This window comes from Hemicordylus capensis, chromosome 3, assembly GCF_027244095.1.
Source record: "Hemicordylus capensis ecotype Gifberg chromosome 3, rHemCap1.1.pri, whole genome shotgun sequence".
NCBI classification, from domain to species: Eukaryota; Metazoa; Chordata; class Lepidosauria; order Squamata; family Cordylidae; genus Hemicordylus; species Hemicordylus capensis.
In genome coordinates, this window is record NC_069659.1 from 42,169,080 (window position 1) to 42,195,806 (window position 26,727).

The window sequence follows — 26,727 nt, forward strand, 5'->3', positions numbered from 1 at the left end:
GTATGCCTTGGGCTGAGGAGGCAAGGGGACAGGTACAAGCACCAATAGGCTCCAGCTGGCCACAGTCCTCTCCCAGATATGTATTCCTTAATTAGGTTCCCTCAGAGCTATTCTAGATATGGGAAAGGAGCCATAGTTCAGTGGTGGAGCATCAGCTGTGCATGAAGAAGGTCCCAGGTTCAATCTCCAGGTTGGGCTGGGAAAGACTCCTTTCTGAAACCTGGGTGAGCCACTGCCAGGGGCTCCCTACAGGGGGCACTAGTACCCATATGTTTACTTGAAGGGCTCCCAGGCAATACTCGGAGCCCTCCTGATACTCAGAGCAAATACTGCAGCTGTACTATTTGTTCCCCATCTGAAGGTCACTGGTTTGAAGCAGATGCACCCCCTCAGCAATGTGTCCACTACAGTAGGAGAGGGTGAAGACTCTCCTCCTCTGCTCCTGATTGGCTGGTTAGGTGCTAAAGCTCATCATACCCTTCCCCTCAGCCAACTGACAGGCTTCAGAACCTTAGGACTGGTCTCCCATTAAAATTAATAAGACAAGTACATTTCCCCCATTAATTTCAATAAGACTGCTCACGAGTAACTTAGTGTGGATGTCAGCCAGCGTCTGCAGTAGCCTGTCTCCCTAACTGTAACTTATTGAGGCTCTCCACACGAGTAGTGTGGAGAGCCATGAGGGGGTCAGCGGGGAGAGTGGGCTTGACCCACTCTCCCTGCAGATGATTTGCTAGCCTGCCCTGGGCTGCCAAATCAGCCACCCACACGATTACTGCCTCTGTCACGGAGCAGGTAGGGGTGGTGGGGATCAGGGGCCATTTGGCCCCTGGAAGTCCCAGCATGCCCCATGCAAATGTGTGGGGCATGATGGGGAGCGCCCCCCCCGCCCGACGCCAGGAAGCTTATTGGAGCCTCTCGGTCAGAGGTCTCCTTGTGAGTCTCTGTAGTGAGGCCTGCACACGATCTGGTAAACAGGGTTAGCAGGCCGCTTGCTCCGCTAACCTCTTTAAGGGGCGGGGCATTTAGGGAGGTTTGTTGCTGGGAGCCGTGTACAGAACTTTAAATGCAACAGTTATAAGCGGATCCAAGGGGTATACTCATGAGTCAAATGGGCCATAACCCAAAGTTTGGCTTATTTTAAGCCAAATCCGGCAACACATACTCGATTTCATTAGCAGTCATTGAAATCAAGCAGCAAGTATCCTCTATGGTTGGAAGGAGGGAGAAGTCCTTCATGGTGCTACCTTGATGCTGGGATCAACACAGGGAAGGGGGTTACCTACTATTTTTTCAGCTTGCCAAGCAGGTTTTGGATGGAGGGGATTCTCTGGACACAAAAGGTAAGGAGACTATTGGGAATTGGACACATTTTGAAGAATGTTCATGTAAACTTCCTTACTTTTTTGGTATTTAAATTAGTGTTGTTTATGTAAGTTGACTAAAATTAAATCATTCAAGTGCTATTCCAATGATCAAGCTCACTGTTACTGAAACATTTTTTAATGGCCAGTTCGCATCCTCCCAGTCAGCACTCGAGAGTTGCTGGGATGGTTTTGTTCCACTTTTGAATAAAGAAATCTCCTCTCATATTCTTGCCTTTAGGCCAGGACTTTCTCATTCATGTTCTGTTATTTGTTTTTGTTTTTTACATTTTCTATCCCGCTCTTCCTCCAAGGAGCCCAGAGCAGTCTACTACATATTTAAGTTTCTCCTCACAACAGCCCTGTGAAGTAGGTTAGGCTGAGAGAGAAGTGAATGGCCCAGACGCACTCAGCTAGTATCATGGCTGAATGGGGATTTGAACTTGGGTCTCCCCAGTCCTAGTCCCGTACTCTAACCACTACACTACGGTGGCTCTTAGAAGAGCAGAAATGGAAGCTTTAGCAAGAATCCATAACAAAGTTTGCCCCTTCTATGTTGTCTCACATGGGATAATGTTAGTTCTGTGTTCGGGAGCTAGAAAGCCCAGGTCCTGGCTCTGTGCTTGGAGACAAGGTGGTTTTCTTGATGCACATAGGTGATCTAGGCCACTGCTTTGGCACTCATAGCAACTGGGAAATAAGACTACAAGGCTATGAGCAGATGCAATGGAGAACCACAGCATACAAGCCCCGCCCCCAGGCCAGCTCTTCATTTCCTATCTATACCTATTCTTCAAATCCTCTTGCCAAAATAAATATGGAACTCTTAATGCCTTCCCCCCCACCCAGTCTTTTCTATTTTTATTCTAGTCTTCCTTGTACTTTCCCCTCGATCTCTTTCTCTCCATCACGGATTTTGGTTGATTTTGGACACAGCACCACACAGTGGCTGATATCCAAACTAATTTATTTATACATTTATATCTTGCTCTTCTTACATGGAGTCCAGAGTGGTGTACATGGTTGTGTACACCTCATGTACACCTCATAACAAACCTATGAGGTAGGTTAGGCTGAGAGTTAAATAACTGGCCCAAAGTCAAGTTCATGGCTGAACAGGGATTTGAGCTCGAGTCTTCCTGGCCCTAGTCCAACACCCTATGCATTTACACCATGGTGGCTCTCACTTATAAAGTGCTAGTGCTACAGGAGAAACACCAGTGCTTTTGAAGAGTTCCAGACTAATGCTGCACCAGTGCTTGTGGGGTGTGTGTTTATGTGTGCAAATTTTGACAACCTCCCCAGAAGCATTCTGTGCTACCTGAAAATATGTCCTTGATATGTCTCACAATATGTCTCACAACCCTAAGGGACATATTTTTGTGTGGCACAGAGCTCTTCTGGGGGAAAGGAAGGTCACTTAAATTCATACATAACCCCTACAGGAGCAGCAGAGCTGAGTTGGCTGAGCTCTTTAGAAACTACGATGCTTCTCTCAAAGCACTGACATTTCATTAGTCTAGATGTCAACTAGCGTCTCGCCTCATTGGTCTGTATAACTCTGTTCAAGCAGTGTGATATGTACATTGTGTTAGCATTGTAGTTCATATTTAGAAAAGTATTGGATGTAGAGTGCAATCTAAAACATGCTTACTAGTAAACTCAGGAACATAGGAAGCTGCTTTGTACTAAGTCAGACCACTGCTCTATCTAGCTCAGTATTGTCTACACTGACTGGCAGCAGCTCTCCAGGGTTTCAGGAAGGAGCCTCTCCCAGTCCTACCTGGTGGTACCAGTAACTGAACCTGGAACTTTCTGTATGCAAGCAGATGTTCTACCATTGAGCTATGGCCCCATCCCTGAAGGGTAATATCTTACAGCAGAGAGTGCATGTAGTTACCCATCCAAATGCAAACCAGGGCAGACCCTGCTTAGCAAAGGGGAGCATTCATGCTCGCTACTGCAAGACCAACTCTCTTCCATAAAACCCGCTCTCCTCTCTCATTGGTTCCATTGAACATAGTGGGACTTACTTCTGAGTAAACATATATAGGATCCCAAGGTTAGTTGATGACAACATGCTTAGCACCAAACAAGCTCTGGCTTAGACTTAATGTGACAATTAAATGTATTTCTGCCTTTGGGATATTCCTTAACATGAGTGAAGGGCAATTAAGGAAAGACAAATGCCTATCTCAAAACCCTAGCCTAACACGCTTAATATTTTCGTTTCTCTTGGCAACACCCTTAGTAACACTTTCATACTGCTAAGAAAGATGATCTCCTTCATCCTTTTCGATGCAGCGACACTCTGTGCAGCGACACGCAGTAGGGATATTCCATACATCAGAGCCTTACACCTGACTGTCATTAATCTAGTGCTGACAGTGAAGTGAGGCCAAATTACTTAATTTATACCTTTGAGAATGACTAAGCTCAGGTACTGACCCGGCCTGACAAGAGGCAAGAATCCAATTGCAGTCAGTCAAGCCCACAACAAAAACTGCTTTCTGTATTTGGCTCTTTGTGTATACTTACTTTCGTTTCCCCCCTGAGTGTGGCTATGATAGTGATTGCTGTTGGCCTGGTACAGAGGACTTGCTAAAATAAATGAGAGAAGAAATCTATTGATTCTTTCTGAATGGCCATGGAAACGCAATGCAGTGCAATACGACAGATCTCTATGGCCATTTGGAAGGAATCAATGCCTTTCAGTGGTCGTTCTCCGTCATTTATTTTACTGTGTCCCCTGGTATAGCTTGAGAGGAGGGGCCATAATGCAGAGGTAGAACATCTGCCTTGTATTCAGAAGGTCCCAGGTTCCATTCCTGGCATCTCCAGATAGGGCTGGGAAAGACCCCTGCCTGAAATCTTGGAGAGCTGCTTCCAGCCATCATGGAGCTGGATGGACCCATGGTCTGACTCAATATAAGGCAGCTTGCTATGTACCTATGGTTATAGTAGGCTTATAGAAGTGGAGGTGGGTGACAGGCCCATTTACACAAAAGGCTTGGACATGCTCATTTACCTTTGTGTTCTGTGATATCATTTGTGATTGAATTGAGGTGTGTAGGATCTCCTTGGGCTATTGCTGTTGCTGTGGCTGGGCCCCCTGCTCCTATATAGGGCAGGCTGGTCCAAGGGCCTGGGGGAAGAAGAGAGAAGGGAACAGCTTGGGTGGGGCACTGACTGTCCTGTCTTTGCCTCTGCCCCACCTGTCATCAGGTGTGTAGGATCTCCTTGGGCTGTTGCTGCTGCTGTGGCTTGGGGCCCTGCTCCTATATAGGGCAGGCTGGCCCAAGGGTGCGAGCACAAGTGCTCTTGTCCTTGTAGCTCTCAGCCGTGGGGCGAGCTGCCTGGGGCCCAGAAGACCTTTCTCCTTGCAGCCCAGAAGACTTCCTGCAACCAAGAAGCTAGCAAGAGATTGCATAAGTCTGGTTCTGCTTTTTATTAAGCCAAGAAGCTGTGGTGGGTTAGTCTGGGGAGATGTGACTGGGAGAGTGAAAAAGTGGGCATGGAGTGGGGGCAGCAATATTACAGGTAGCGGGCAGAGGGAGGTATGGCGGTGGGAGCTGGGCAGGCCGTTACAGGGGGAAACGGTCCAGGCGATTGAGGCCTGTTCCTTTTTCTGGCCCTTCTCCCAACCCTCTGACCCCAGGGAGCTCTGAGAACACTCCCTCGAGGATTAGGGTGCTGCTGCGAAATGCCAGGTCAGTTAATGCAATAACTTCTCTCATCCACGATTTGATTGTAGATGATCATGCTGACCTGGTATGTGTGACGGAGACCTGGTTGGATGGGCTGGACGGGGTTGGTCTCTCTCAGCTCTGTTCTCCAGATTTCCAGATCGTGCAGCAGCCCTGCCTCGAGGGTCGGTGAGGAGGCATTGCAATCATCTTTCGAGAGACCCTCCCCGTTTCCAGGTGCCCGGTCAGGCAATCCAAAATTTTGAGTGTTTGTCCTTGAGGGTGGGCCTCCGAGATAGGCTGGAGATTCTGCTGGTGTACCAACCACCCCACTGCACTTCAGACTCCCTACCTGAGCTGGCGGGGGTGGTCTCGGAGGTGGCCTTGGGTTCCCCCAGGCTTATTGTTTTGGGGGATATCAATGTCCACACTGAGGCCCCCTTAGTGGGTGTGGCTCAGGAATTCATGGCCTTCATGGCAACCATGGGCCTGTCTCAATTGGTATCAGGCCCTACCCACGTGGCAGGACACACTCTGGATCTGGTTTTTGCTGACCGGGAAATAAATGACCTGGAGGTGGGGGAATTTGAGACGACTCCCTTGTCATGGACAGATCATCATCTGGTGGGGTTTAGTTTGACTGCTCCGTCTGCCCTCTGTAGGGGTGGTGGGCCGATTAGGATGGTCCGCCCCTGGAGGCTTATGGATCCGCTTGGATTCCAGACGGCCCTCGGGGAATTTCCAGTGTCCAGAGCTGGTGACACTGTCGAGGATCTGGTTGATCCTCTGGTTGATCTCTGGAATGGAGAGACGGCCCGGGCTGTTGACACGGTTGCTCCTAAACGCCCTCTCCAGCTTGGTGGAGCCCGATCTGCTCCTTGGTTTTCCTCGGAGCTTAGGGCGATGAAGCAACTCGGACAACGGCTGGAACGATGCTGGAGGAAGAGTCGTGACGAATCTGACCGAACACGGGCAAGAGCCCAGTTTAGGGACTACTCCGTGGCGGTGGGGGTGGCGAAGAAATGCTTTTTCTCCGCCTCCATTGCGTCTGCTCAGTGCAGACAAACAGAGCTGTTTCGTGTGGTAAAAACCTTGCTCCACACATCCCCCCAGACAATGGGGGAGGAGTCATCTACAGCTCTTTGTGATCCATGAGTCCATCCATGCTGACCTGGACTCCAGAGTTTTGGCAGTTCCGGCAGACGTGCCTCTGGTACCATCTGGTCCCGTTGTGTTGGATTCTTTTCGGTTGGTGCAGCCTGAGGATGTGGACAAGATCCTGGGCAGTGTGTGGGCGACTTTGTGCGCTCTTGACCCTTGCCCTTCATGGCTAATAAAAGCTGCCAGGGAGGGGACAGGTAGATGGTTGGAGGTGATCATTAATGCTTCATTAAGGGAGGGCAGGATGCCACCGTGCCTCAAGGAGATGGTGGTAAGACCACTATTAAAAAAGCCCTCCCTTGATCCCTCCAACCTGGATAACTATAGACCTGTGTCTAACCTTCCCTTTTTGGGCAAGGTGATGGAGCGTGTGGTGGTGCCCCAGCTGCAGAGGGTCTTGGATGATATGGATTATCTGGACCCTTTTCAATCTGGCTTCCGCCCCAGGTATGGGACTGAGACTGCCTTGGTCACTCTAGTGGATGACCTACGCCGGGAACTAGACAGAGGGAGTGAGTCCCTGTTGGTTCTGCTGGACCTCTCGGTGGCATTCAATACCATTGACCATGGTATCCTTCTGGGCCTCCTCTTGAGTATGGGAATCGGAGGCACTGAGTTGCAGTGCTTCCTGTCCTTTCTTGTGGGGAGGGTCCAGTAGGTGGCGCTGGGGGACTACTGCTAGGCCCCGTGGCCGTTGGCCTGTGGGGTCCCGCAGGGATCAATCTTGTCCCCCATGCTGTTTAACATCTACATGAAGCCGCTGGGAGAGGTCATCCGGGGATTTGGACTGAGTTGTCAGCAATATGCAGATGACACTCAGCTCTATCTCTCCTTGTCATCTGATCCTAGGGAGGCGGTGGATGTCCTGAATCGGGGGCTGGAGGCCGTGATGGGTAGGATGTGGGCTAATAAACTGAAATTGAATCCGGATAAGACGGAGGTACTGTTGGTCAGGAGGAGAGCCAATTGGGATGAGGAGATTTTACCGGTTCTGGATGGGGTTTCACTCCCCTTGAAGGAGCAAGTACGCAGCTTGTGGGTACTACTGGACCTGGCTCTGCTTTTGGAGGCTCAGGTGGAGGCGGTGGCCAGGGGTGCCTTTGCACAGCTTCGGCTAGTGTGCCAGCTGCGTCCCTTTCTCGAGAAGGCAGATCTGGCCATGGTTACCCATGCCTTAGCCACGTCGCGGCTGGATTACTGTAATGCATTCTACGTGGGGCAGCCCTTGAAGAATATCTGGAAACTTCAGCTAGTGCAAAATGCGGTAGCTAGGGTTTTATCCAGAGCTGCCCGTTGGGAGCAAGTTGTACTGGCCGCGGTTCGTTTCCGGGTCCAATTCAAGGTGCTGGTTTTGACCTTTAAAGCCCTTAATGGTTTGGGCCCGGGGTATTTGAGGGACCGCCTGCTCCCAAGGGTTGCTGCCCGCTTGACAAGGACATCTGAGGGGCTCTGCTCTGGGTGCTGACAATGAGAGAGGCCCGGCTGTCATGCACTCGGGACAGGGCCTTCTCTGTTGCTGCCCCCAGACTTTGGAATGCTCTCCCAGTGGCCATTCACTCCTCGGACTCCATCACGGCTTTTAGAAAGCTTGTTAAAACTTGGCTTTTTATCCAGGCTTTTACATAATCGTTTTTACTGCTGCTTCTGTGCGTTTTTACCTGTTGTATTGTTTTTATGCTAGTATTTTATAGATTTTAAATTTGGTCTGTTTTTATATATATATTTTAGCTTAATATTTTTATTGTATTTTATTGTATGTTTTAACTTTTGTAAACCGCCTTGGGGTTGTCTTTTAACGAAAGGCGGTATATAAATGCAACAATAAATAAATAAAATAAATAAATTATGCAAATTCTGTACACTCAAGACCTAAGAGGCTGATGTAGTATTTGTTTAGGCTGAATAGGCTCCTATATTCTCCTAAAGCCATGGCATTTCCCATTAGCACTCTATTTTAAATATATTTATTTTAAAGGATTAAAAGTGAGTGAAGATACCACAAACATAGAAATGTAAAATTGTAGGAATGAGCCCCATTGAGCTCCAAGGAACTTGCTCTATACAGGGGCAGGTGTTGAATGTGACTGCGTTCACACAATCACAAGGATCTTGATGAAAAAGTGAATCAGGATTCAAGAGTCCTGTAGAGCTGATTGTGAGAACCTGGGATTTGAGGGCAATCCTGGTCAACCCGCTCTTGTTAACTGGCATTTAATCAGAATAGATAACCAGGATTTAATCCTGGTTTGGTCAGGATTGCCCTGAAATACTGGGTTCTCACAGTCAGCTCTGCAGGGTTCACTGATCCTGATTCACTTTTTAACCAGGATCTGGGGCATAACTATAATAGGGCAAGGGAGACAGTTGTCTGGGGGCCAACTTCTTGGGGGGGGGCCAGAGGCAAGTCACATAACTGACTCCCCCAGCCATACACCTACCCAGGCTTCCTTCAGTTGTATTCATCCTCCGAAATTAATGTGAGTGTTAAGACCTGGAGCTACCAGAACAGCATGTCTTTCTCTAGTACCATTAAATGACTTGCATTACCCACAATTTAAAAACCTGTTTAAAAATAATTTAGGATGATGTTATATTGTGGCACATAGGAGATATATATATCTAGAGAGAGAGAGAGAGAGAGAGAGAGAGAGAGAGAGAGACTATCTATCTATCTATCTACACACATACACAACACACACACACACACATATATAGTGTGTGTGTATAAATTTTACTCTGCTTTTTGTTGCCACTATTCAGCCTCATTTAAGATTTCTTTACTTCATGAGCTGAACTTCAGTGAGGGGGGGGCAATTTTAAAATCTTGTCTCTGAGCCCACTCCAACCTTGCTACCCCCGACCAGGATCCTTGTGATTGGGTGAATGCAGCCAACTTGGAGAGAAAAGCTGGTTTTGGGAAATCCAGTATTGCAGGAAAATTGGGAGTTTGGGGGCTCCATCTGATTCTTTGTTTCAGGTAAGGAAATATCTTGGGCCAGCTCTGCCTCCCTTCGCATGTACAGATAACACAGTTATATATATTAGCGGTGTGCACAAATAAGATTTTGCTATTTGTTTCGAGCTCTAGAATTGCAAAATCCTCACATTGATACTTGCTGGGTGACTCTGGGTCAGTCACCTCTCTCTCAGCCTAATCTACTTCACAGGGTTGTTGTGAGGAGAAACCAAGTATGTAGTATACCACTTTGGGATCCTTGGAGGAAGAGTGGGATATAAAATGTAAAAACAAAACACAACACAACAAAAAAAAACCATCGAGGATGGGACTAAAAATGCTGCTCGAATCACTCAAATTGATTTGAGCTCAAATCAGGGTTGTTGCAATTTGAACTCGAATCAGGCCCTTTATTTCAAGGGCAATTTGATTCGAGTTTGAATCACTTGAAACGGCCCATTCATTTGCACATCCCTAGTACATATGCAGGTTTCTTCACATCTTCCGTTGAACATAGGTAGGTTAAGACAGAGGCACCTGTCAATTTCCAGAAGGGCCACTAGATGGCACTGTTTTTTGGACCAGCTTCTTCATCACTAGTAAAGTGCAGATCCGCAGCAAAGAGGCTCAGATGGCATGCAGCAGCTCGTAAACCAAATGAATTATCCTCACATCATGGCTCCTCCTCCCCACCAACCTGTTGTATACTATCCAGTAATCTTTTATGTTTTGTTGTTTAGACGTTTGTTCCAGTGGGGATCCTATAGAGAGCGTGGGGGGCGGGGTGGAGTCAGAAAGGGAAAGGGAGGGAAAGGAGAAGCAGAAAATGGAGTTGTTTCTAAATAAACTCTTAGTTAAATCTGTAAAAGATTACTTTGTGTTTGTGAGGGAAACAGCTATAAAACATATGGCGACAAGATTTTAAACCAGCTAAGCATGTGAGCCTGCAAAGCTTGTGAATGTTCCTGCAACTTCACTTCATTGCAATAGTGGGCCTACATTCCTGAATTGCTTTCTGCTATTGCTGCTGCTGATTGTTCCTCCAGCTTCCTGACCTGCACAACCCCTGAAGGTACTTTTTCCTCATCAATCCTGGACTCTGTTGTTCACTGGATGCTCATTGCAGCATGGCTCAGATCCCACCACCACCTTTTTTCTTGTCCACCCCAGGAGAACCTGCTCTTCCCTGGAAACAATGGAGGTCCTATTTCTGCAATTACCTCCTCACCATACAGAACCCTGATTTTTAATCCAGCAAAGCAGAAGGCTCTATTGCTTCACTGCCTAGGACCTGAAGGCCAAAGAATACATAATCATTTGCCCTTTCATTTCTGACTCGGAAGGGGATGCCAATTCTTATGAAGCTGCTCTTCACGACTCAGATGTTTATTTCAACCCTACTTTGAATGTGATTGCTGAACATTACAAGTTCTATTCTAGATCCAAACTGCCTGATGAATCTATCAATCAGTATGTCACAGCATTGTACCTTCAGAGTAACCTCTGAGTTTGCCAACTTTACTGATGAAATGATCAGGGATCAGATTGTTATGAAAACAAACTGCTCCAAATTATGTGAAAAACTGCTATCGAAGTGGAAACCTTGTAGAGATGGCTAGGAGGGTGGAAAGTGCTCTTCACTGTGCCAAATCACTCTCTTTGGAACCTCATAACCAACCTCCTGAAATCCAGGCTAATGAGTCTAAATCCTTCAGATCCCAATCTTTTCATATGACGCTGCTCTAGAAAGTGGCAACACAAGAAACAAAGGGAGGAGCTAACAATGATACCAATGTGGAGACTTTGCCCACAAAGCCAATTTTGCTCACTGTCCTGCACGGAAGGTCACTTGCAACAGGTGCAAAAAAAGCAGGGGGGAGCGGGGCGGACTTTGCTAAGGTTTGCAAGTCTGCTGTCCACTACGTTACTGATTCATTATATGATAAAGATGAGGCAGATGAGTCACTTCCTGACAGCATTTTAAGTGTGACAGACTCAGAGCCTGCTTCTCCACATTGTCAAGTTAAACTTAACACCCATGAAGTGCAGATGATGGCTGATTCTGGTACTTTGTACACTACCATTTCCTATCTACTTTACAAGAAACTCCTTTCTACATCAGATCTGCTGCTGCAGCTTTCAGTTATCCACCCACAAGGATATGGAGGTTTCTTTATTGCCATAAATGGAAGCTTCACTGCTGTCCTGGAATACAAAGATTGTACTGCAGAAGGGAAAGTGTATGTGTCACAAAAAGGAGACTCAATATTGGGCTGGAAACATCAGAAAGATCTACAGATAGTGTTAGACCCAAATAGCACGATATGATTGCTAATTTCTCGGACCTTTTTGCTGATTCTCCTGGCACTGCCATACATTTCAAACATAAAATTCAGATGAAGGCAAATGCAATGCCTGTACAACACAAAGTAAGGAATGTACCTGCAGCATTGTGCCAATGTCTTAGAGAGGAGCTCAAGACTACAGCATGCTGACATCATAGAGCCTGTTGATTTATCAGAATGGACCTCTCCCATTGTTCTTGTGTGGAAATAAAACAGCACACTTTGAATGTGCGATGATTTAATAGATGTGAACTCCAACAGGGTAATGGATTGTCATCCATTACCCAATATAAATGAAATGCTGCTTAATCTGAAAGAGGCCTTAGTATCCACAACTTTGGACTCGTCTTTGACCTATCATCAAATTCCTCTGCTCAATAGTTCTTGCAAATACACAGCCTTCATTACCCCAGAGGGTCTACTCTTTTTCAATTCAAAATACTGCCTTTTGGATTAGCCTCTGCAGCTTCAGTATTTCAAAGAATGATGCATGCAATTTTTGGGACCATGGGTGGCATCACTTACTTTCAGGATGACATTTTTGTGTATGGCAAAACCATTGAGAAGCATGATGCTAAACTGCCAGAAGTCTTAAGAAAACTCCGACAACAAGGACTTACTATCTCTGCAGAGAAATGTCAATGTTACACACACTCAGTGACATACTTGGGACATACAAGATCCCAGAATGACGTACATCCCAAAACAGACTTAGTGAAACTTATTCGGGAAGAACCAGAGCTACACAACAAGGATGCATTTCACTCATTTTTAGGACTCTGTATTACTCTAAATTTGTTAGACAATTTGCCTCAAACGTTTTCCATTGCATCTTCTTTTTAAAAAGAATGTAGCATTTGACTTGGATGCATCCTGCAAGGCTAGTTTTCAGATCACCAAATCAACCATTGCTGAAAGCCCTGCTCTCACTTAAAAAATACCAATAGGCACACTATTGTAACCACTGACGCTTCTGAATATGGTTTGGGTGCTGTCTTGACCCAGCAAAAAGGGGACGTGGAAGTTACAGTTGCCTTTGCTTCCAGAGTGCTTACTGCATCAGAGAAGATGTATTCTGTCACTGAAAAAGAAGCTCTAGCATATTTCTGGGTGGTGAAGCACTTCAGGACTTACGTGTGGGGCAGAACATTCACTATGGTTAGGCCATAAACCCTTATCTGCCTAATTTACTATACGGGGATCAAGTCGAGCAACCCCAAGAATAACGAAATGGATCACCAGACTTATAGAACTTGGGTTTTCAGGAGGAATATCTTCCAGGTCCTTGGAATACAACTGCAGATTGTTTATCTTGACTTCCAGGCCAAGAGGAGATCCCAGAAGATGAGGATAAAGAAGTAGTAATTGGGCAAATAGCTTTATCCACTCATGGAGTGATCACGACTTCTGAATGGAAAGCGACCCTCAGTGCTGATCAAGTGCTTACAGAATTTAAATCTAACTTAACTAATGGATGGCCAATGCAAAAACAAGGTACCCGAACATCTTCAACCATACATGCACGTAGGGAGTGATCTACCTCAGCTGAGCTAGTACCATAAAATTGCCTGGACCTCTACAAATTCTTCAGTCAACTTTATGTTTGATGTATAATGTTTCCAAATAGGTAGGGGTGTGTGATTTGATTTGACCTCAAATCGATTTGGGTTGAATAGGGGTTAATTTATAGATTCTACCTCAAATCGAATCACTCTCAAAAAAGAGGGCCTGATTTAGGTTTGAAGAGAATCACCCCCAATTCAACCCAAATCAATTTAGGAGATTCAAAAGCCATTTTGAGGCCCATTTTGCAGAAAAAATGGGCCTCAAAATGGTACTTTTTCCCTGTGGAGAGCTGGTCTACCAATTGGGGTCTGTGGGTAGACCACCCCCCTGCTCTGGACTTAGCACGCCAGCCCACCATGGGGGGCTAGTCTACCCACTGACCCCAATTGGTAGACCAGCTGGTCTACCAATTGAGATTAGTGGGTAGAGCTGCCCTCTGCTATGGATTTAGTGCATCAGCCCACCTCGGAGGACTGGTCTACTTGGGCCAGTCCTCCGAGGTGGGCTGATACGTTAAGTCTGGAGCGGAAGGTTGGTCTACCTGCTGTCTGACCGCAACTGGTAGACCAGCTCTTCCTGGGGGGAAAGCACCATTTTGAGATCCCCCCCTCGCAAAACAGGCATCAAAATGGCACTCAAATCACCCTAATCAATTCAGGTGATTTGAGGGTAATTTGTTGAGGCAGCTGGCCAAGCTGGCTGTTTTCGATGAATCAGTTCAAGGGCTCTGCTATTTGATTTGACCTTGAATCAAATTGCAGAATTTGATTCGTGCACACCCCTACAAACAGCAAACATTTCCAATAATTTAAATGGAAAGCCTGTACTGAATATAAAATCTTCTCAACTCTATCAAAAGGAGAAATCTGAAGGGCATAATAGAAGAAAATGACTAAAATGAAGTTTCACATAATTTCAATTATACACTAGACCTTTTACATTTATGATAAAGACCACATCATCTCATAAACCAAATATTCATCTGCACTCCGCTTTCCATTTAAATGAACTAACTTGATGTACCCTAAAAGAACACATTTATTATAATACTGTGTGCTAAACTCTAAAATCTTATTGGAATCTAATTATTGTTAGACAAGATTTCATTCCCCTTTCCTACCATTTATGTGTCTAGTTTAATAACCTGAATAATTGTGTAGCTTTGACCATTTTTTTCCACTGGGCTACTTTGTGATTGCTTTTGTCTCCATATGTAGGTAAAGGTTAATAACTGAAAAAGTATATTAATTAAAAATAAATCTTGGGGATGATTTCCCAGTGCATAAATGGCAGCTTCACATCCAGATCAAAGTAGCTTGCAATTGGTACTTGATGATTAAATTCCCATTTCAGAGAGACAAAAAGAAAACTATGCCACCTTGACCTTTGGAGAGTTGGGGCAAATAAAGTTTTAATTTTCAAAAGATGACTCGATCTTTTACTGCAGAGGATCCCAATCTTGGGTTCCTGTTGTGGTGGAACTCTGTCCGAGTTACGGCAAGTCTGCTGGACCTAGTAAAATGGCCAGTACACTGCCTCTAAGCAGAGAAGCGGTATGCTGACCATTTAACTGGGTGAAATAGAAGCAGCTTCTCTTTTGCCTGGCAGAATGTCAGAAAATGGTTGGATTTCTGTTCCCATACAACCCAAGGTGACAGTTTGTTCAGGAGGTCACATTGGTTCCACCCAACAATTGGGTCTTTTGGGTCAGGTCAGATTGGATCTGACAATATCCTGAATGCAATGGCCTAAGAAATGCACACTTGTGTCTCTGGTGAGATTGAAATGACGGCTCATGTACTTTTGTATTGTTAGTACTACTGTGACTCTTGGCTTAAGCTTATCTCGCCATATATTAGCTCATATCCAGGATGTTTTGTTTTTTTAAAAAAATCTAAACCTTCTTTTGACAGATCAGAATGATTTTAGATCCTATAATGTATCCAAGTTTTGCTTAATAGTTAACAAAATTGGTTTAGAGTTTAGTAAGAAATAAACCTTTTAACGCCTGTATGTATGTATGTTGCACCCACTGCTTGGATATGATTTTGTCATACATAGTATAGAATACAAAATGGTATGAGATTTAACATCGTTCTGTATCGGGCACATAATTTTGATATCTTGCCACCTTTATACTCAGTATCATTCTGACCTTAGTGTTGATTAATATTATATTGTTTCTGCTCATAGTCTTAACTTTTAGCTTGCTCTACTCACTGTATTATGTTTTAGGTGTTTTAGGTAATTTTATAGAGATCACCTATTACCTTGTAGGAGTAGATTGTCTTAATAGTTTCTTGTCTATTTTGCTGTTATGCTGGTCATAGACCAAAATAAAGACTTGACTTGACACTTGTGCATCTCTCTTGTCACGTCTAGTTTGGCCCTCAGCTATCACCATTTGGGACACTCTCTCTCCACTGAACACAGGATTTTAAAGAACACAACAAGAGTAGAGACTTGCCTCTAATACTAGAGACTTCAATGCAAGCGGGGAAATGCTCTCCTCTTCTAGCATTGTTGTCTCTTTGTTAAGTTGTGGGAAAACTTTATAAGAAATTCTTAATTGTCTGGCAAGCAAATGATATTCAACCATTTCTATGGGGTTGTTTTTTTTAATATTGTTTAGTTTACCTGCTTAACCTTTTTCTGTCTCACAGACAATCAGGTTTGAACCTGATTATAACTCTAAGCTACAATTCTAAGTGGTATCAGTCTATGGTATCTAAAAATATTTGCCAAAAACATGTCAGGACTCCCCTATAGTACAAATTGCCCATAAATTCTATGCTTACACAACATTAATGACTTCATCATAAAAGCATGTGTTAATGATCAAGCAAGTGGAAACGTTCAGTAAATACACGGAATGTTTTACATTGTTATCAGTGGGTGTTCCTTCTGTCTCTTCAACAAGTGTCCCAAGATTAATGTAAGGGCAAGAAGACTCAGACAAATTAAAACTCTGCAAGTTATTTACTGACCATAAAAAGCTGACACTCCATTTTCCACTCTCCAAATTCCATTCATAAAGCAATTCCATGGAACAATCCAGTCTTTCTAATCTACCCCCACAAAGCCACTCATATTACATATATTAATTTGAATTACCTGTTTAATTGATAAAAATTAAAGTGATTTACTTACAGCGTGGGACTGCTCCATACAAATAGGACAAATGTCTTTGTGAATTACATATAGGAACATAGGAAGCTGCCATATACTGAGTCAGACCATAGGTCCCTCTAGCTCAGTAGCCACTAGCTCTGCTACCCAGAGTAGCAGCGGCTTCTCCAAGGTTGCAGGCAGGAATCTCTCTCAGCCCTGTCTTGTAGATGCCAGGGAGGGAACTTGGAACCTTCTGCTCTTCCCAGAGCGGCTCCATCCCCTGAGGGGAATATCTTACAGTGCTCACACATCTAGTCTCCCCATTCATATGCAACCAGGGTGGGCCCTTTTTAGCTAAGGGGACAAGGCATGCTTGCTACCCAAGACCAGCTCCTCTAAACAATCTGATGTTTGCACACAATAAAGTAGGACTTCCACAAAGCATGTAAATAATATATACATATAATTTATTGCATATTTTGAAGAAATGGTTCGTTGACTGGTTGGTTTGTCCAAAATCAAGTCATGCTTCCTGATGACCTACAAATTTTGCATGGACAAACTTGCCACTGAAATTTGCTGAATGCACTACTTTTTACACCAGAATATGCTCAGTGAAAATTTAAATATACAGGTGAAACTCGGAAAATTAGAATATCGTGCAAAAGTCCATTAATTTCAGTAATGCAAATTAAAAGGTGAAACTGATATATGAGACAGATGCATTACATGCAAAGCGAGATAAGTCAAGCCTTAATTTGTTATAATTGTGATGATCATGGCATACAGCTCATGAAAACCCCAAATCCACAATCTCAGAAAATTAGAATATTACATGGAACCAAGAAGACAAGGATTGAAGAATAGAACAATTGATTTGCACATCCCTACATTGTACACTTTTGGTCCACATAGAACCCCAGGGATATCTGGCATGAACTAATACCTACAGATGAATTGAGAACTGATAGAGAACTGGTATCAGAACCAAACTGATGTTAATGATGTCAGTGCCACTGTTGGCCATTGTGTCTTCCTTTTTAAAACTATAGATAGCAATCATGGGTGCCCTGTTCATGACTGGAACAACCATTATTCTGTGGCATGGGTTCACCATGCCACAGTCCTATCAAAAAATGCCCACTAGCACCTGCTATTTGCTTTGGGAGGGACAGAGCTTTCCTCCTGAGACAAATTGCAGCTGCAGGGGTAATATTTTCATTGAGACCACAACAAAATAAAATCCTCCTCCTCTTGCTTGCTGAAATCCAGATCCTGACCAGACCCTCCTGAGATTGTTATATATAGAACACATAAGGGCCAATTAAGTGGTTCATTTCTTGTCTAGTTTGGCCTTTAGAGGGATTTCTTTCTGGCACCCCCATCTTAAACACACTTTGAAGTAAGTATGATTAATTTCAGTGGAAACTTATCAGTCATACCAGTAAAAGCCATTTTTACTCCTCAGTTCTAGACACACTTACTTTCCAGTGAATAAATGGTGGTTCTTTCCAGATAAATGTTTCAGTATTGGAATGAATTGTTACACATTATGGCAGGAATCCTTTGAGTATTATCCTTGCACAAATCTCCAGTTAAAAATAGGTGGTGCACAAGAAAACTAACTTGATAGACTGACCCACAGGTTTTTAACCAATAATGCGGAATATACTTTGATATATTAGTCAACTACAGTGTTAAGTGATAAATTGTAATATGTTGTTTATGTGTTTAAAGTAAGAAAATGCTGCTTTACAATAAATGGGAACTCTAGAAGTTAATGGCCTGTTAACAGTTAATGGCAAGGAAAGTATCCCTGCATCACTTCCCTGTGTACACAAGTTAGACTTGCACATCCCAGATGCCGACCCCATTTTGTTAACTTTGACTAATACTTTGTCAACAGCTAATTGCATCTTGTCCTCCTTTTAAATTGAATTTCATCCACTCACAGAGCCATTTCCAAGGTTCTAACAGAAGAGAGAAATGTTAACACAATAATCTACAAATGTACAAACCTGCAATCATGTGTACATCCAATTACTTGGCTGACGTATTTTATATTTTATCATCTTGGTGTATCACCATATGCAGTAAAACACATTATGCAGGGGAGACTAAGGGGTAGAGTTATACAGCCTTTTATCTAATTTTTATTCTGCTAATGCTTTATTCTGAGGCAAAGCAAATAATCACATTTGAGTCTTCCAAGAACATCTAGCTGAGCTTTAAAATGTCTAATACTAATAATGAATTGCATATTTTTAAGAGCTTAATCTAATTTGCTCCAACAATTCTCTCATAATTATTCTGTGCAAATTTTGACAAACAAATATTCTATGGATATTCTCTGGGTGCAGTAGTATCCAGTTATTTGCTCTCAGTGAGCCCCACTGTTAACTGTGTAAAATCATTATGCATCGAGTACGCTGATAGGAAAGTTCAAGAAATTAAATATATTGTCCAGCTACATGTCCCTGTCCCCTTTACCAAGCTTGGATAGGCTTACTGGGTCTGGCCTCAGAGCAGACGGGAGGAGGTTGAGCATCATCCTGTGCCTCCTCCGTCCCAGGCTGCTTGCTCCTTGTGTCTGCCCTTCTCCGGGGGCCCCTGACACTTTCCACCAGCCAGCCTCTCATCCCCGGCCAGCTCCTTATATGCCTCCTCACAGGTTATGCATCTCCCTCCCCCAATTACGGGGCCAATGCCCCTCTTTATTCCCTGTAATTGTCTGCCCTTTACAGCTGCTGCCAATGTCTCTCCCCCTTCTCTCTCGTCCTGCTCAGACCCCCTCCCTTTGAGAAGCGTGCTGCTGATGTTATCCTTGCGCGCCTCCCCTTCGGCTCTTTCAGGCTGAGTCCCTGCCTGTTGGCAGTCTTTCCTCCGCTTCTCCCCAGCTGCCACCCATCCCTGTCCCTGTCCCTGGGCCCCCTCACCACTCAGTCCTTGTGGGTAAGGAAGCTGGCCACGCCAGACACATATCTAATACATACTTTTAATTAATGTGCTTGTAAAAGGGAAGTAAAAGAGCAGTTTGGAATTCAAACATTCTTTTTATTTATAATATTCTTTTTAATAACCCTTCTAACTTGGCAAAGAGGCACCTTTTAATGTCTTTTAAATCTCTTTATTTAGCAGGGGGAGAGTAACTGGCCCTATCCACCCCCAGCAGAGTACCTCCAGTGACTGTTGCTGATGTCTGTCTTGTGTTTCTTTTTAGATTGTGAGCCCTTTGGGGACAGGGAGCCATCTTACTTACTTACTTACTTACTTACTTACTTACTTATTTATTATTTCCTTGTGGATACCACCCTGAGCCATTTTTGGAAGAGCAGTGTAGAAATCGAATGAATGAATGAATGAATACCATACAGTATATGGTAAGTTTGAATCACAGTAAATTTGAATCTGAGAGAGATCTTCTGATTCTTGAGTGCATGATGTTGTTTGTGAATTATTGATCTGATTACTGAGCATTAAATATCTGTTGAGAACAATAACAACATGATTATTATCGTCAGCATTTTTTCAAACAACATAGGAACATAGGAACATAGGAAACTGCCATATACTGAGTCAGACATTTGGTCTATCTAGCTCAGTATTGTCTTCACAGACTGGCAGCGGCTTCTCCAAGGTTGCAGGCAGGAATCTCTCTCAGCCCTATCTTGGAGAAGCCAGGGAGGGAACTTGAAACCTTCTGCTCTTCCCAGAGCAGCTTCATCCCCTGAGGGGAATATCTTGCAGTGCTCACACATCAAGTCTCCCATTCATATGCAGCCAAGGCAGACCCTCCTTAGCTATGGGGACAAGTCATGCCTGCTACCACAAGACCAGCTCTCCTCTCAACAACAACACACCATTAAAAAAACCTTTCACTGAGCATATACTATACCACTGTTAAAAGTAGTGCATTCAGCTAATTTCAGTGGCAGGATTGTGTATGCAAAACTTGGTATCTGTAGCTCATTGGGAAGTATGACTTTGTTTTACACAAACCAACCAACCAAAAGGCAAAAATTTCAAAATATATAATAGATATGTGTTTCGATAGTCAATGGTGTTTGATTCCAATATTTGATATCAGCCAGTTCATATCTGAAAGTACTTGATAATCATCATGCACGCAATCGTATTAATTATTTGACAACCTTTTCATGTTATACATAGTGGTTTTCAAACGTTCACCTTCACATGCCATATTGACTTAAATAATGTATCGTATCGTATATAATGTATTATATAATAATTTTTCTGACTGGTGTGTGAGACCATTGTCATAGATCTGCTATCATATACTGTTCTTTCTTATTATATCAACTCACCATTGTTCTCTCCTGAGCTCTCCTTCTAAAGATGTGATCCATGGAAGCAATAAATCTGTTTCTCTTTAAGATGCCACAGATGATGTTAGTGTGTTTGCTGTATTACAGGGCCAAACAGCACAACATTAAACCTGTCCAGGAGAGAATCTACAATTGAGTGCCTGTGAACTTTGCACATGGGCTTCTGGGAGTGGGGAGTCACCACACTCACTCACTGCAGTCCTCTATCACTGGCCTCTGTGGCCCCCACTTCATTGCTGCCATCACTGTTGGTTGCCCCCTGCTCAGGGGCGTAACTATAATAGGGCAAGGGGAGACAGTTGTCTGGGGGCCCACTGCCTTGGGGGGCCCCCCAGAGGCAAGTCACATGACTGACTCCCCCAGCCGCGCACCTGCCCGGGCTTCCTTCAGTTTTATTCATCCTTCGAAATGGATGTGAGTGTTAAGACCTGGAGCTACCAGAACAGCATGTCTTTCTCTAGTACCATTCAATGACTTGCATCGTCCACAATTTACAAAACTTTTGAGCTGAGCTTCAGTGGGGTGGGGGGCCCATTTTAAAATCTTGTCTCTGGGCCCACTCCAACCTTGCTACGCCCCTGCCCCTGCTCACTTGCTGCTGGCCTCCGCAGCCCCTGCTCAGTTGCCAATTGCCTTCCACTATACCACTGCAATGCAGTACAATGTTACCACCCAGCACCAGGGCTGCTGATGGGTGAGTTGCAGTGGTGACAGGCTGCCCAAAAATTGAGACACAGACCACCACAACATCGCTACACTAGTGAACCTGTCTTTACAATATGAGCTTAAACATGAGAGTAGACCAGAAGTGGTGCTTTTATCTTTAAAAAGTAAATGTGTCGGATCCTCCAGTCCATTCTGGGAGGGAGGCATGTGGTGAGCAGAAGGGTTAGCACTTTCCTTCTGTGCCATTTCCCCCCTAAAAATTGTTGGAAATTCTCTGTGGTGAGAGAATCCCTTTCTCATTATAGCAGAGTGCACAGAGGCACAACACAGCGGATTTAGTTAGGCATGCGTGTATGCTGAGAGTAAAGTAATTTGGAGCCAATTCATAGTTTCAAATCAATATATAAGGCATTTGTTAAGGAACTCCATTCTAGATAGGAAAGTGAGGTGTTAGGATCTCTAATCTATCTATCTAGCTGGATGCAGATGGATTCTGCATCTTCTCTGTACACATGGTGCAGGGAGAGAAGCTTGCCATGTTGCAAGGTAGAAGGGCAGGTAGGGAAGACAGAGAGAGAGGAATTAAGTTAGTCCCTGAGATTAGCAATCTACATATCCAAAGGGATAGTGTCAGAGCAGTGGAGAAGGGATGACCAATGTCTTGACCCTCTAGCCCTCTGACTCACTAGTCTGTCCTCCACTGTCTGAGACGAGACAGCGCAAAGTCCTTAACTTCCAACAAAAATTGCTTTCCTTGAAGGTTCTTTGAACCCGTTATCTCAATGGCTGTCTCACCCCTGAGATGTTGTTCAGGCTCTGAGTGTGCTGTTTCAGGAGACTCTAACTCCAGGGCTCTTTTAGGCTCTAGCTTATTGTTGAGGCCCAGGCCTGGGTCTAATGCTGGTGCTGCCCCTCTAAGGGCCTGATTCCAGGTCACTCTTCCAGGCAGGAGTCACGACAGTCTAGGCCATGACGGTGGTGATTTGATCATGCTATATGATGATTTATGTGCAATTTGCATGTATATTACATATGGAATACTACTAACATAGGAAATTAGTCATGTTTGAAGTGGCCATCTTGTTACTGGAATGATATACTCCAAGAACCTGAATCCAGCCTAGATCATTAGCATAGATCTGATTCATGTTCCTATCCCTGCCTGAGTACCATCAGAAGTTGTGTGGAGAAGGACCTTTTCAGTTGTGGCTGCGTTCTTCTATCACTTCCTCCCAAATGAGACTCAGTATCCACTTCTAAATTTTTTTACATGCATTTCTTCACCCCATTTTAAATGAAGTAAAAGTTATCTGGAATTGTGTTTTAATGGTTTGGGGCTGATATAATTTTGGGATGGAAAGGCATGAGAATTCTGTAATCAGAACTCCAGAGACAAGAAAGGAGGAGGGGGTGGGATTAAACAGCTTTTCTGAAGGCATATGTCATATCTTTTAAACTCATAGCCTGATGGGAAGTGATTGGACATTGCATATGCTCTCTATAACGTCTGATTGTTTATAATATTGTATGCTTACTTCATCATTAAGCATGTTTTGAAATAAAATAAATTTCACATGTAATCAGTGTACACATATTTTTGCATGTTTAGAATTTATATCTATTTCCAGAAATGAGAAAATGTCCAATCTTATGGTGTTGCAAGTTTATTTTATAGATTATAGATTGAAAATGTTTTTGGCCAGGGGCATAACAAGGTTGGCTTGGGCCCAGAGACAAGTTTTTAAAATGGGCTCCCACCACCACCCGTCACCGCCTTCCTCTCCTGGCCCAATGTAGACTCTGCTAACTATCCCAACTAGTTAAAAGGTGTAAATTACAGCACAGCAGAACCAAATTTATTGACTGCCTGACTCCCTTAGACTTGAGGCAGTTTACATAATTAAAACAACAACAGTGGGGTGGGGTGGGGGAAAACACACACACACACACACACACATCCCCCAAAGCCTGGCAGAATAGAGAAGTTTTCAGAAGTTTCTTAAAGGACAGAAAGGAGGGGCATGAGATATCTCAGGAGGAAAGGTATCTCAAATAAATGTGAGGCTGGATAGGATGGGATACAGAATGGGCAGAACAGGGGCATAACTATAATAGGGCAAGGGGAGACAGTTGTCTGGGGGGCCCCTGCATTGGGGGGGGCAGAGGCAAGTCACATGACTGACCCCCAGCCACGGCCACGCCCGGGCTTCCTTCAGATGTATTCATCCTCCAAAACTGATGTGAGTGTTAAGACCTGGAGCTACCAGAACAGCATGTCTTTCTCTAGTACTATTAAATGACTTGCATCGTCCACAATTTACAAAAGCGCTCTCTCTCTCTCTCTCTCTCTCTCTCTCTCTCTCTCTCTCTAATTTTACTATGCTTTTTGTTACCACTATTCAGCTTCATTTAAGATTTCTTTACTTTATACTTTATGAGCTGAGCTTCAGTGAGGGGAGGGGGGCATTTTAAAATCTTGTCTCTGGGCCCAATACAACCTTGCTACGCCCTTTGGGGCAGAAAGCAGATTATAATAATGCAGGAAATGAAATGTCCATGAATGGAACCTTGCAACTACTGACCTTTCTCCAATTTGGGAGAGCTAGGAAGAGAGGCTTCTTCTCCTTCATCATGTATAATTTTAAAAGACCTATAGGATCTCATGTGCCAAGGAGAAGTCTGTAGTGTTTGAATGATTTCTCCACTCTCTTACCTAACTTTGCATGTTAAGTGATTAAGAGTCAAAGAACAGCCTTGGATGTTAAAAGGCGCTTGATAAATGGAGCCCAGGAACTGTGAAAAGCGCATACTTGTCACTCTTCCCCTGTGTGTGCCTCCCCACTTCTGTTTTCCTAACGGGGGAAGGGGAAGCGGAGCATCGCAATTAAAAATGAATAAAGGCCCTTTGCGACGCTCTGCTTCCTTCCCCCCCGCCGCCCGCCAGTTAGGGGAACAGAAGCGAAACCTAGGCGGGCGGGCGGCGGAGAGCAGGCGGCCATAATGCCCCAAATAATGAATCAATATGCCCACTCCTACTGCCAGATATGCAGCGGGCAGTCCGGCGGGGGGAAGTGGGCCATAATGCCCCAAAATGAATCAATGCCAACATGAGCAACGGCGCGAGCAGCACTCTAAAGCTAACCTGAGGGGTCTGAGTCCTGCCGTAGCTCCTCCATCTCCATAACAGAAGAACTGAATTTTTTAGAGGTGGCTAGCCTTGTGGCTGGAGAGGCTACAATTGACCTCCTCTTCCTTGCTCTCGGTGGCGTGCGTCGGCATCCAGGAAGCCGAGCCGACCCACCCAATCATGTGCCTGCCTTTCCTTTCTTTATCATGTGGGGTGCCGCCAGTCAATGGATGGGGAAGGAGGAGGAGCTGACAAGGGGAAAGGGTGGGGAGGAGGGAGGGAGGGCAAGGAACTACGGCGCACTCGCACAAACATGGAGGAATTTTTTTTAAAAAAATAAAATAATTCAAATTGAAGGAGTTGCGGCACGGCAGGCACTGGGTGGGGGGAGGCACATGTCTCTGGAGGGCGCCCCCAGAGGCCAGGGCCCCTAGACAGCTGCCTACCCTTGCCTGATCATAGTTACACCCCTGTTTTTGGCATTGATTGGTTTCCAATAAAAATAGTAGAATCAGACACAATTCAAGATATTCTGCGATCTTTTTTTTTTTTAACCCTCAATCTACAATTTCTATAATTATGTCTATAGGCCATGATCCAAAGAAGCATGATCCAATAATAACTGTTAAAACATCCCACCCTCCAGCCCCGCCAAATCTTCCATTCAAAACCATCGTTATAATTAAAAATACAGTCTCCTAAATTTCTTCTGATGTATTGCCTCCATCTGGGAAATATTTCTGCCTGAAAACACTGGAGAGTTGGACTTGAAATCTGCTGCTGCCAATTAGAATTGAATCTGGATGGCTCAGCCAATGTAAAATGGTTCCTAGATGTGTACAGGACTGGATCTTTGTTACTGCTTCCATGTCTACAAAACCTGCATCCATTTCTCCAGACTTCTGTTACCTTTAAGAAAGGATTCTGAGGAGACTGATTAAGTCTTTGAGAATGCAATATAATGGGTCATTTTAAACAGCAGACAAGAAATAAGTGCTAAAGTTAATTTGCAAAATACGAAACCTAACAGCTGCTCTGATAACTCATTTTCTAGCTTGTACAGGGGCACACAAAATTTTGAGTGTTGTCAAGTGTTTAACCAGCCCTGTGTAAGTGTAACAGCACGATGCCAGCTGTTAGAAATGTTTGGCTATGGTGCAAGTCTGATCTGGCAAGTCAACATTGGCAGCTGACAACGATGTAAAATGACAGTTATGTGAAAAAGAGAATGACAACCATATGGCGCCAGTATTATGCTAATACTTTAGGTCTCAGGCATTATTTGGTTAGGCTTAATTTGAATGCTCCACATTTACAGACAATTTAATTATTGTGCAATTTTATACCCAATTAAGTTTGATCTTCCATATTGTAATAACTGTAGGCTTTCTGTTTAGTAGAAATGGATACTGAACAAAGCCATATCAGTGTATGAGACATAAGAATAGGCTTGTGGCCTAGCAATGCTATCAGTTTTCTAACCTGCATCTTTTATTTGCATTTCCCTTAATATCAAAGGTTGTTTGTGTGTGTTTTTAATGTGAGATCTTTTTCACTGTTGTGCCTCTAAGCAGCTCATCTGAATGGGCCATAATTACTGTTTCAGACATGGAAGATACATCTTATACGGTCCCTTCAAAGGCAGGCAATAAGTATTTGCTAATATTGCTAAACACTGAACCATAATAAATTTCCTCTTTGTGTGAATGTGTGCTATTGTTTTTAGGAAATGTGTTATGGTTCACAGGCGTGGATTAATTCATAGGCAAGATAGGTTATTTGTTATGGTTTACAGGGGTGGATTAATGCATAGGCAATATAGGCTGTGGCGGCAAATTATGAGGGGTGGCAAATCCCGGGGGATGAGGAAAAGTTAAATATCTTTTTAATACCTTTTAAAACCACCACTGTGTGGTGGAGAGAGCTCCCAGGGGGTCCGCCTGCCTCCCAAATCATGTCAGGCTGGGCCTTCTGTGTGGTGGAGACAGCAGGGAGAGCTCCTCCCACAGGCCCACCTTCCTCCCAAATGACAGTTTGGGCTGTATTTGGCCCATTTTGGGCCTCTGCACATGTGTGCAGAGGCCCAAAATGGGCTGAAAACAGCCCAACCTGTCATTTGGGAGGCAGGCGGGCTCGTGGGACTGGGAGCACTCCCTGCCATCTCTGCTGCCGTCCTGCCACACGTGTGTGAAGACAGCCTGGCCTGTCATGATTTGGGAGGCAGGTGGGCCCACTAAGAGTTCTCACTGCTGGCCCTGCTGCCGTGCAGCAGCGATTTAAAAAGGTATTAAAAACAAATTTAACTCCATCTTGCCCTTTACTTGTAAAGGGGAGCCCTTGCTGGTGGTCGGGGGGTGGGGGTGGAGACAACAAATATTTGGTTGCCTACAGGTGGCGAA

The 26,727-nt window shown here is 44.3% G+C and overlaps 1 protein-coding gene across 3 annotated transcripts in view; it reads right to left on the reverse strand.

The window, feature by feature from the left end:
• STARD13 (StAR related lipid transfer domain containing 13) overlaps positions 1 to 26,351 on the reverse strand; it is a 387,713-nt gene extending 361,362 nt beyond the window's left edge. Inside the window, exons 1-3 of one of the 3 annotated variants that reach the window (XM_053307369.1) lie at positions 26,221 to 26,351; positions 20,515 to 20,645; positions 19,473 to 19,673 (exon numbers count right to left, since the gene is read on the reverse strand). The gene's annotated coding sequence lies outside the window, so the exon portion shown is untranslated. Of the gene's footprint in view, positions 1 to 19,472; positions 19,674 to 20,514; positions 21,046 to 24,343; positions 24,471 to 26,220 lie in introns of those variants that run through there. The other 2 variants (XM_053307370.1, XM_053307371.1) reach the window with 2 other exon arrangements.
• Positions 26,352 to 26,727: the final 376 nt, after the last annotated feature.